This window comes from Larimichthys crocea, chromosome XXI (assembly GCF_000972845.2).
Source record: "Larimichthys crocea isolate SSNF chromosome XXI, L_crocea_2.0, whole genome shotgun sequence".
Classification (NCBI taxonomy): domain Eukaryota; kingdom Metazoa; phylum Chordata; class Actinopteri; family Sciaenidae; genus Larimichthys; species Larimichthys crocea.
In genome coordinates this window covers 7678086-7690268 of record NC_040031.1, presented here as the reverse complement: position 1 = coordinate 7690268, position 12183 = coordinate 7678086, and the positions used below count along the sequence as shown (strand labels likewise).

General features: G+C 40.7%; 1 long non-coding RNA gene across 1 annotated transcript; it reads left to right on the top strand.

The window, feature by feature from the left end:
* The first annotated feature begins 1384 nt into the window (after nucleotides 1-1384).
* Nucleotides 1385-11799, top strand: LOC109143035 (uncharacterized). Its single transcript, XR_002043124.2, has 4 exons — nucleotides 1385-1535; nucleotides 3080-3277; nucleotides 5198-5518; nucleotides 11447-11799. It is a non-coding gene; the product is annotated as an uncharacterized LOC109143035 (long non-coding RNA).
* Nucleotides 11800-12183: the final 384 nt, after the last annotated feature.

Here is a 12183-nt window from a genome sequence, read left to right as displayed (position 1 = left end):
AATTCAAAATTTCATTCATCTGTGATTCCAAACATAATCTGGCCATTTTTACACCTGCCAGCTTGAGCTAGTCCAATTTTTAATATTTTATTTTAAAGTAGTATTGCAGCCTATCCTCAAACAGGAATGCTGTGGGACTTTCAAAAAGAATAAACTTTAAAAGTTTATGATTAAATGGTGAGGATGAAGATTAGTGGCATAAACTATATTAATTATGTTCAGTAAAAAATTGCAACAGACACAGTGGGAATGACCCTAAACTGTTTTCATTTCTCATTAAAAGCGACCAGAAAACATTTTCTTCTGTCCGTACAGATTTGGAGGGAACTGCTCATACCACACTTGGCCGTGGCCCCTGTGCTCTCAAGCCAACACTTGCCAAATACAAACGCCTCAGACCACAAAGATGTTTTATTCTTTAAGACCACTCACTCCTACGTCCAGCCTGTGAAACCCTGTGAACAAAGTAGGGCGGGAAATAATTCCCTTGTGCTCACTTTGTCTAATCTCACAATAGCCTATTTGGTATGCTGTCAGGGAGATGAGATGAAAAATGTACCCACTTGTAGCACAATTTTGGCTGCTTGTGTCAGCCACAGTCACATATCCACATTTTTGATTGCTGTGCCAAGAGGTGAAATTGATGGAGTATTAACAACGTAAAGTGGCAGCAGAGCAACGATAGCTGATGTAAATCAGGAGATATGGAGAATGTATTTTTTTTAGACTAGATGTAAATGAAGCACAATGACTAATATGTGGAAGATATGTAGGTATATAGAGTGAAGCTGGATTAAACTATGGGGCAGAGAATCTTTCAAATATGAATACTTTGGAAATTATGATGAGACCATTTGTTTTATGAGTTGAAATAGTAGATTACAAGCTGGCCTTGTTCTACTCTATTTTAAATAAATGTAGAGAACATAGAGTAATGGTACTATAATGTATAATGTAAGGTCAGACATAAATAAGGTGATGTTTGTCAACTACTTTTGGAGGATGAAGTTTGAATCTCAACTTTTCTGAAACTTTTTCTGAATACTCAAACTCAGACATTTACAAATCTCATAATAACTCTGCATCAAAGGCTCTCTTGAGTTTGGATTATTTAATCAATGACTGAAAAATGGTTTGTCTTGTGCATTGTATGGTCATGTTCATTTTATTAGTACTCGTACTCAGTGGTAATAGTAGTACTAATAGTAGAAATCAATAAAAAGCTAGAGAAAACCACCAGGAGTGAGACATGTGGCTGATAGCTGACGGTCTTTGGTGTCGGCCGGCTCTCTGATTGGTCAACACGCCGCCCTGGTCCTTGCATGACGTCAGTGCGGGAGCAAGTAGAGGAAGCGCGCAGGCTGAAGGAGGGACAGAAGCTGGAGGACTGAGGATGAAACTGGACTCACCTGGGAGCAGCGGTGCTGACACAGTACAAGGGCCCGATGTAAAGGCAGAAAAATTCATCTGGAAAATTCATTATGAGCTCAAGTTGAGGACGTTTCCCTCCAGAGTCTGCTTTGCCTCTGAGAAAGGTAAGAAACGCGTCTGGAAACAAGAGGATTTGCACGCACAGCGTTACATTTTTAACAGCTTTGAATGCATGTCCATGTGTCGTATGCAGAGAATTATAGGGACACAGAAGATGCATGTTCAGTTTGCCTTTTAGTTTATTTTATTTTATTTTTTTATATGTGTATTAACATTATTTAACCACCAGAAGCGCCCTCTGGTTTCATTTAAAATCAGAGCAAAGTATTTTGTCCCTAAAGAGAAAAAAAAACAACAACAACAACCTTGTTGTTTAAAGTGCCAGAATATTACACCACCTTCCTCAGCCTATTAATATAATCGGTAACAAAGTGCTTCTTTTGTGATAGCCCTCATGATCTGAAATAGTCCAGTTTCAGAAGAAGTAGGCCAATCGCAACTCTCATTAAAAGTAAGGAGCCTTTGCCCCCCACAGGAGCACCAAAGAGCCAAGAGCGAATTTAATCATCTTAAATTTAATTCAGATTTAGGTGATTTAAAAGCAAAAAAAAACAAAGAGTCAGCTGTTGAGCTCGGAGCATCCTTGAACCTGCTGCTGCATCAAAGACCCGTTTCTTTACCTAACGCTGTTTCAGGTTCATGCTGATGATTTCAGGCCGCCCTATATATATATATAATATATATATATATAATAATATAGATATTATATATATAGATATATATATATCAATACTATATATAGTTTGGACACACTGACGATTCAGGCTCGTCCAGTGAGACAAAACACTTATCTTCTCATAAGTGTGGATGCAGAAGCACGAATCTTTATGATTTTAGAACAATATCTCAGGTGTGTGTGCCATTGTGAAACACAAGCAGGGAGTCATGGTTGTGTTAAGATGTCATTAAAATATATATGAAGAAAAAAAAACACCTCGTGTTAAAAGGAAGAGAATATTTTCAGGCCTGTCCTACATGAACTGTGTTATCTAAATATTTCAGTGTGCATGTTGATATGTTCAATGCAACTTAACACGTGAAATGTGGGGCGTATATTTCAAGTGCATGCTTTGATAGTTAAAACTCTATTTTAAAGAGAAAAAAAGTCTCAGAAACTGCTCCATAAATGATGTTATATTATATCCGATTCATCAGGGGAATATAGTGCAAGAGATGCTAATGCAGTAGCCCCACTACACATATATTTACGTAGCCTATAAATACAAAATAATGTTTTTATTTTCTTACAAAAACCTACAGTCATCATATGATATTTTTTTGAAAGAGTCTTGTGAAATATATATAAGATGAAACGTATAGAAATTCAAATGTTATAAAAGTATAATTATGTCCCTGTACTCCAGGCCTTCAACCACTCACCCTATTTATTACGACAGGAATATCTGACGACTGCTTCAGTGTTTAAATGTGTGTTCACATGTAACACATCTGATCGTCTCATCATGCCTGGCTTGCTTTTTCTTCTTCGTAGTCTTAATTGTTTATCAGTAATTAAAAGAATCGTTCTGTAAATGAGCTGTCTCTGAATATGTTTCAGGCCTACTAATTTATCCTCACCTCCTTCTAGATCAGGCCAGCATCATGTCGGGCTGCAGCATGACAGGGTGTGAGGGGAGGTCTGTTTCTGTCTTTGGTTATCTAGCTGTATGAGTGTTAAATACCTGTCATAAAGCTAGATAACCGAAAGTAGAAATGACTTCCTTTAAACGTAGTGTTTTAATCCCGTCACAGAGGAGGCACTCTAATCTGAAGAGAAAAAAAACAGGTAAGAAAATAGTTTTGTTTTGTGCTTTTTAAAAAAGTCTATTTTTTAAAGTTTGTTCAGAAATGTTGCATTTGCATGCAGATAGCTCGTGCAAAACGTGTGTCTTAGTCATGATATATCCATTTTAATATAGCATAATAAGTGAATAAGTTTTTTTATTTTTTATTATAAGGATATGGAAGATATGCATTGTATTTGTTTGCAGAGATTTCTTTGCAGAAAAAATGTTTTCTATTCATTATATATGTATCTTAATGAGATAAGGAAGAGATGATGGAAACTAAAAAACCTTTCACACGATATAGGTTGATTTTTTGTTTTTTATTTTTGAATCTCTAATGAAGGAAAGACAAAGTGTTCAAAGTTCCACTTTCTCATTGATCACAATGTTACAGGGTTTGATCTTTAGGCCTAAAAATCTTCTACTTCTGTGTATTTTTTTTTTTTTTAGTATTCAGAGAACCTGCAGTCAGCAACTGGTCCTGTTTTAGGGTGGTTATAAGGGTTGCTGTGCATTCAGGTCCTCTGCTACATGGTGTTGAATGCTAAGCAGGTTGCCCAGCTGGTGGAGGAACACTATAAACCAAGAACTCCCAAATGTTCTGCAATATTTAAAGGGCTCCCACATGAATATGCATGAGAATTTCGTGTTCAGTGTTTACAAAAATTAAATGATTTAGACCGGGAGGCAATATAATAGGTCTTTTTTTCTTTTTCTTTTTTTTACTGCAGACATTTTGACTTGTCATAGGAGGAAAAGCACAGGTGTCCCGACACAGCAATGGAGCGAAACTGAAGCAGCTAAATGGAATTCAGCCATCATTCATTTTATTATTTACACCTGTGCTTTTACCTCCTGTGACAAGTCAAGATGTCTGCTGTGAAAAAGGTTTGTCTGATGCCTCCTGCTCACCTGTAGTAAGTGAAACAAACAGTGCAGCTTCCTTCAAGGATCCCATGAGATAGCTGCTTTGGGACAATGGTGTGTTGCCATGCCATCAACCTAGTCAATGCTCATATTTTACCGAAGCACATCCTCATGATTTATCTTTTGCATTTGACAGTATGCTTTATTTCATTCACCTTTTCCATGTATTTAAGTTGCACCACGTTTCGGATTTACCCTGTGAGACTTTGTTTATAGAAGAAAGAAAAGGGGATGCAGTTGAGTGGTGTAGCACCCTACACTTACAGGGTTAAAAAAAACACTTGCCGTCTGTATTTAAAGCTGTAGAGAATCTTGGGACCTTTTGGATACATTGTGTCTTGCCTCAATGAGAAGGCCAGGGCCATCCTGTAGACAGGAGCTGAACTTTTCAACTTGGTACTTCAGCACTGTGCAGTGCATACGCTCAGCCGGGAGAATGCCACTAAAGCCTAAAGAGCACCAAAGTGAGATGAGTTTTCATTCACTCTGTTAACTACCTATTGCAGAAGAGCTCGCTGTCAAACCGGGCTAATTGCTTCGTTTCACAGCGAGATATTGGATATGTGAAAAGGCCACGGTCCAAGTCTTTTCCTGAGCTTTGCTTGGTAGTGTGTCAACATGGCGCGCCTCCTTAATGAATAGGAATAAAAACGCTTAAAGCTTTATTTATGGGATGGTCTAAGGCATTCCTTTCCTCAACCTGTGTGCATGTATGATGCAAATGATTCTTTTAGTGCTTTTATTGTGGCAGAAATGCACACTCGTGCGCACAAGAAACACAACAAAGGGTGAATGAACAAAGCTGGCCCGAAGATTTAAAAGTTTTGATGACTTTGTAAAGTGCTGCTGGTTCAAAGAAAACTGAATCAACTCTTTAATTAAGAACCTTTAATCAAAAGGCTGTGTTTAACAATCCAGATGACTAAAAATGCTAAATGTGCTTTTCATGTTGTATTCCTCTGTTCTCTCTCTTCCATCTGCTCTTGTTACAGGCCTCCGATCAACAACACTGAATGATCAGGGATTCCTGAAAAGAGGGTAGAAGCATCATTAAAAGAAAACGAGGAGAGAAAAACGGCTGGTCCGGAATTGCCACCTCCTCCTCCTCCTCTTCCTTATCCCCCTTCCCCCACTCCTCAATCTTTTTTACCCAAGAGTCTCTAATGCCATCTGTACTGCCAACGGGGGACGCAGTGCCCGTGCCAGGAAGGCGGACAAAGACCCTGCCGGATCCTTGGAGTATGGGCGCGCTCAGAGGAGCCATCTTGGGAGATGTCGCCGCGACACCTAAAATGGCTGGGCTGGCATGTGAGGTGAGCTGCATCATGGTTTTCTGTTGGGTACCAGTGGTGATGGTGGGCAGGAGGTGGGGGAGTGTGTGTCGGGGTGTGTGTGTGTGTGTGTGTGTGTGTGTGTGTGTGTGTGTGTGATTGGGGGTTGGGGGCAGGAGGAAAGAACGAGGGAGAGAAGAAGAAGAAGAGTTTCCCATTTCCTCCCCAGTCACACATGGCCTCTCCCTTCTCTCTTCTATCTTCTGCTCCTGCTAATTAGCAGTTAAGGGGTGATGTGAGGGGGGTGGTGGGTGAGGAAGGGTGGTGGTGGTGGTGGTTGGTGGTGGAGAGGGGGTTGGGTAGCAAACAAAATTAATGAGCTGGCACTGGTTGAAGGAAACCTGCCATCCTCTCTTGTCATGGTGCTTCTTTACTCCCTGATGCACACCAGGCAGTGTGTGTATGCCGTGTTTCCACCTGACAAACCTTGTAGATTAATTCATGCAAAACTGCATTTGTTATGAAATTCACATTACGATATTTAGTACATTATCTTAATGTGCTGAACCCCCGCAGGTGAATTTTATTGAGGAGGGGGGGATGATAATTTCCTATTTGGGAAATCACATTATTTTTTTAAAAAGTAGAACCATTACAATCTTAGATTTTTTTGGCTTATGAAGCGGTTCTTTATGTGTAATAATGAGCTCTGAATATTAGCAGTTTTTACTTTTAAAAACACAGTATAGTGGCGTCATTTTTAAGTATTTCAAACGGCACTAAAAAAGACTAGTTACATGTTGGATCTCATATCTTCTATCTTCGTATCTTATCCCAAACATGTGATATTGATTACAACTCTCAGTATATATGCAATAAAACTCTGCTGCTACAATGCAACACATATGGAGGAACTTTCTTTGACACACAGACTAAAAATGTCAGACATCACTGATGTAAAAATGTCACGTTCTTCCAAAATCTGACAAGGGCAAACAGCGACCGCCAAATATCAAAGCTCCAAATCGTTGCCACTTCCATCCCTGTATCCTCTCTCTCTCTCTCTCACACACACACACACACACACACACACACACACACAGATCTTGTGAGCGCTCCTTATCATGGCGCAGAGCTGCTCTGTACTCCTGGTGTTTCTGGCAGCGACCTGAAGCAGAAAAGAGAGAGACACGTGAGCATGTGTGTCCAGGGCCAACATGTGCAGCTGCAGTGCTTGTGTGTTAATGAACAGTGCCGTGCGTTTTCACATTATCATTCAGCCCCCCCCCCCCTTTCCAATAGCTGTTTAGTCCTCCACACCACCCCCCTCCTCCACCCTCCGTAAAGGCCTGCTTTCCCACCATTGTGGGAGCTGGTGCTGCGGCGGGCCTGGGCTTGGGGGCAGGGTGGGAAAGACCCTCCAGACTAGACATGAGCAGATGCCTGAGACATTAGACTGTCGCGTGGATCACCGGGGTCGGGTGAGCCGCAGAGTTTTAATGCGTGTGCGGGCGTATGCATGTTTGATATGTGTGTGTGATGGGGGGTAGTAGTCCAGACCCTGGAGTGCCACCTGACTGTTCATTAGTCTATTCAGCCTCCTCTGCATGTCTGAAAGGCATGTAGATGCTGTTTTTTTTCCCTAGTAAATGAGAAGGATTTCACTGGCATTGGAGATGCATTCATACATAATATGCATATAGGTGGCCTACACCCTGTCACACAGTAGATCACAGTTTACCATTAGAGTGTATCAAAGGTGTAATGCAATGATATTTCAACAACCCCAAAGATGCATTTTCACGTTCCTGACATTGAGAATCTGATTTTGTTTTATGCACGGTGCCTCTCATCAGCCATGCACTACTTTATCTTTGCTCAGTTAGGCGGCGGAATATGATTTGTCCTTCGTGCAAACACAATCTGCATATTTTGCATCGCTCTCAGGTGGCAAAAAGACAGTCATCATGAAAATCTCACACGACAGTCGGTGGCACGGTGTATCACCGAGAATGACTCAGCTAAGGTGATGGGTGTGTGCCTAACAAGCTGAATGATGTAACCGGGGAATAATGATTATTAATGAGCCTCATACTGTACGTGTGCCTCCCCAAGATATGTAAGGCATGTGCAGCCCACGTGTTAAAGGACGATTCCCTCTCTTTATTCATATGAAAGACTCAGAGCTGTCTTTATAATTGCATTTGTGCTGCTCATGTGTGATATACAGCGCGTAGCTTCGGGGCAGATTTGACAGAGGAGAGAAAGCAATGGCGAAGGCGAGAAATTAATCTTGGAGATACTGTAGCTTACTCCATGCCTCCGTTGCAGATCTCCATGTTACATTCGCAGACGAGTGGCAGTGAGGGCTGGGGGGGGGGGGGTTGATGAAATTGCCACTTTTTGCAAAAAGTAAAACTAAAAGATTGGCTCATGGAGAAAAGGTTAAAGATAGTGAAGACAAACGTATACGCATATGCAAAAGGAGGCTGACGGAGGCAGGTGGAGCACATGGGCAGCCATGTTTGAGCCACCAGTGCTACCTCTGTATCTGCTGATGAAGTTAGCTTGTGCAGCAGTGCCATGCTAGAGCAATTTGCAGCTGCGGGGAGTCGGGCATTGAGGACTGGTGTGTGTGTGTGTGTGTGTGTGTGTGTGCGTGTGCGTGTGTGTGTGTTTGAAAAGAGTGAGCGGGCGACGGGTGGAGGTGGGAGAGGAGGGGGGGGTCGCAACTGTACGTGATGGCTGCGGCAGCCGACAGACACAGCGTGGTCAGAGATAGGCGGCGGTGACTCAAGCAAATTTGTCAGGGAAATGTATTCATCCTTAGCACGGCTGCGAAATGAGCAGTCACTTATTCCAGCGTTTTGGAGGATGTAAAAATGAGTGACACGCACACAGAATATTTATTCGCCTGATGATTACCGTCTGTAATTCTGACTAATTGCAATATTCAGGCTGAACATGAAGATAGGGAGTGAACACACAATTAGAATAGGCTGTGGAGGTGAGCTCATCTTGATTTTTGTACGTCTTATTAAACACTTTGGAGCTGCTCCGGAGTCCGGTTTGAATCTGAGACAAAGAGAGTTTTCAATGAAGATTGTCTGAAACCAGAGTGAGGTCAGCGTGTCAGGAGGATTTAGGACACCGTCCTCTGCACGCTGTAGATACAGTGACTTAAATATTCATTCTTCGGGTTGTACATAACCTGAAAAATGACACGAGAAATGTATTTCCCCTCCAGAAAATGGCAATGATTACCTTACCCTTCTTTCTTTCTTCTCTCTTTCCACTGTTATTCATGATTAACTACAGTATGTATTGCTTTTTCTATGTAGGGAAATTATAATGTGTGACATGTTGAAGTGACAGTAAGCGTTACTCACTTCCAATTCTGTGTGAGTGAAGCAGCGTAGCCATAGTAGCGATAAAATGTTAATACCATATAGCTCCTGGGTTACCTCTTCGGATTCTCCTCACTATGTGTGGACACTATTAATGTTTTAACGGCTGCTGTGATATATAAAGCCCAGCTCACGGGCTGCCCATAGTCTTGGATGAGGTCCAATGTGGGTCAAGCGAGGCTCATCTGGGTTTTTTAATGCAACTTTGGCCGAGACTAATCTAGCACAAAGCCTGACATTAAGTATCTTAGAGGAAGATGGAGAGAAGTTTCTACATCCCAGGCTTTTCAGATTACGCCTGTTGGCTGTGGCGTCCCTGAGTAGGGGTCCTGTGTGCTCCAATGAAAGTAGAGGAGAATTAGGTGACTGAGCCTTTAATACAGCGGCCCTTTGTAATCATATCAGGAGGAGATGAGGTTGTAGGGTGAAGAGAATTAGGGGGAATCCTTGGTGTGACCTCATTTATACATGTTTTTTACTCTACTGGTACTGTACGTGACGTCGACACCAGTTTAAAGAGGAAGCATTCATGAAAAAGAGCAAAAAGCCCAAAGTTTATTCTCATTCTCATGTCACGGCTCCATCACTCAGTCAAGTTCAAGTTCATGTGTGCAGCCGCTCTGTCTGCGGCCAGTCGAGGAGTTAGGAGAGTCTGTGGCCACCCTGGAGTACAAGAGGAGGAGGTGGTGGGTGGACGGGGGGGTACATAGCCTTTGACCTCGGTTAGGGTTGCTATGGGAAAGAGGCCGGCCGGCTCAGTAATGTACGTCTGAAAAGGCCGAACTGTCAGAGCTGTCCAGCAGACGTCAACCCCCCACCACACACACACACATACACACTGACTCGAACCCATTCACACATGCTCACAGATGGCACGGGCCAGCTTGGGAATGTTAGCGGTGAGAGAACGCTTTATGTTCATCAGACACCGTTATAATTCATCCGGCCTTTAGAGTTACACATTACCAGTCTACACCTCTTCCTCACTGCATCGCCACTATTGTGTTGGCTCATCCTACACGTCTGAACACCCATTGTGTACGTCTATGTGTCTGTGTGTGTGCGCTTTAGGCTTATACAACACTAAATATGCAATTTTCTGTGGTGAAACAACACTTGTCAGAGAACAGAATGACTTCATACACTGCAAACAAAAAAGCTTTGTCTCCATCCCAAAGTTCTACAAATAAAATTGGCTACAAAATATATATTTCAACCAGAACTCCGCAGAGATGAAGGACTTTGACTAAAAAGTTTAGACCTTATGTAATCATATAAAGAGCGATAAAATATAAAATGCTCTTCAATCTCAATTATATAACACAAAACCTTTACATCTTTGAAAGAACAGTGTCTGTGCCAAAAAAGTAATTGCTTCACATGAGCTTCTAGACTTAGTTTTTTATTTTTTTTAAGGCAATATGTGTGAAATTTAAAGTTAGTACCAATCATTAGCAGACTATTTCTCTAAGAAGAAATTGCACATATACACATTAACCTGTTTTAAAAAATAAAAGTTCAAATGAATAAATATATTTCTTGTTGTCCACCTGTCTGGATAAACTACATATACAGATAAAAATGAGTTATATCAGCTAACCACACTTTTCTGTCTGCTCATTTTTAAATTGTCGGTGTTGGATGTTTGAGTGACTGCGTGTCAGAGAGGGCATGCAAATCCACTGATTGTAATATGTGCGTGTTTCCATGCCTCCTCTGTAAATGTGTGCAAGTGTGTCCTCATTTAAGGTTGCATTCATTCAGGGGAGGGGTCTCAGGAATAAAAGAGTGTGTATTTGCATACGCTGCATGCTGTCTGCAGGAGAGGGAGCAGTCAAAAAAAGATGTCAGAGGTGGACAAAGAGAACCAGGACAAATCCTTCATTGTGGGGTTGGTGGGAGAAAGGCCTTGTCTGAATTGGGGAGTGGGTGAAAATTGACAGAGAAAGAGTTCGGGCTGGTTCCCCGTGGGGATAAAAGCCTTAAGATCCCTCCATGCATACAGCCTGAAAATGGGAGAGTGGAACAACATGCAGAGCATAGAGGCCTATTTTTTACTTGCCATGAAAAGGAAGTTTGTTTTTCTGAAACACTGCTTACAGTTTCTAATGTACAAAACTAAAAAAAAATCACACACAACAAATTCAGTATTGTCAAAACATACTCATCAGCCTTAACCAAAGAGCTTACCATTACAGAGACATTATTGCCTTTATTGTACTTGGTCTTCAAACGTATCTCCGTAGACCTGCTTTTATACAACAGTACTTTTATTTTATGTGTTGCTTTATTCTGTGGCCTCTTGTTTTTTGTTCCTTTTTTATCTTCTTTATTGCATTTTTTTTTTATTAAAATCACTTTGTAGGCGTTGAAAGATCCTTTACAAATGAAAAAATTAATCAGTATTATGATGCATGTTTATCATATTGGTTCTTAACAAAACTGGATTCTGAGGAATCCTGAAGAAATACTCCCAGTCCAAAATTTAAAATATTATGACTGGCCACACAGAAGAGTTTGTTTGATTGTCATGCTAATGATTCCCTCCATCATTTATCCTCAGGATGGGACAAGATCTGCAAGCCCCTCTGTACTCTGAAGGAACCTGCTTTGGCTCAGGGAGATCTCGGGCTAAACTTCGCCAGCAGAGACCAGAACATGACAAAGTCACCTAAACACTGCAAGGAGAGTTTTATGTTAAAGAAATGTAGAAGGAGATATTCTGTAAGCCTGAAACATACAACTCAAGATATGTCTGTAATCCATGTAAATACAGAGTTTAATTTATGGTATGATTTTGTGTGATTAGACATGTTTATGTCAAATCTATTATTTTAAAATAAAAAATAAAAAGCATTACATTTTATCCTAACTTTGTACACAAAATATTATGTGCAATTTCTCAGCTAATGCATGTAAATCATTGTTGTTATATGCCTAAATGGAAATATTAATTAATAGTATATAAATGTATTACTGATTACTGCTGTCAATCACTCTTATTTAAAATAAAGGTAATAAAAAATATCATTTCTGTGTTCCAGTCTTGTTTTTGGTGATTAGAGTGTTTTTATAAAAAAAAACAGAAATTAAAATAAGTTTAAAATAGATTTAATGTTTAGGAGTCAGGACATTTCTTCTCTCTCTCTTTCTTTTTTTATTTATTTTTAGATTCACATGGTGATGTGTGGGAGGATCGTGTGAGAAAGTGTTTGAGTGACCTCACATTAAGTTTTAATTAGGAGGAGCAGACAGAGGGACGTGTGTTGAATCAGTGTGGAAAGAAAAGTTCATCAGCCA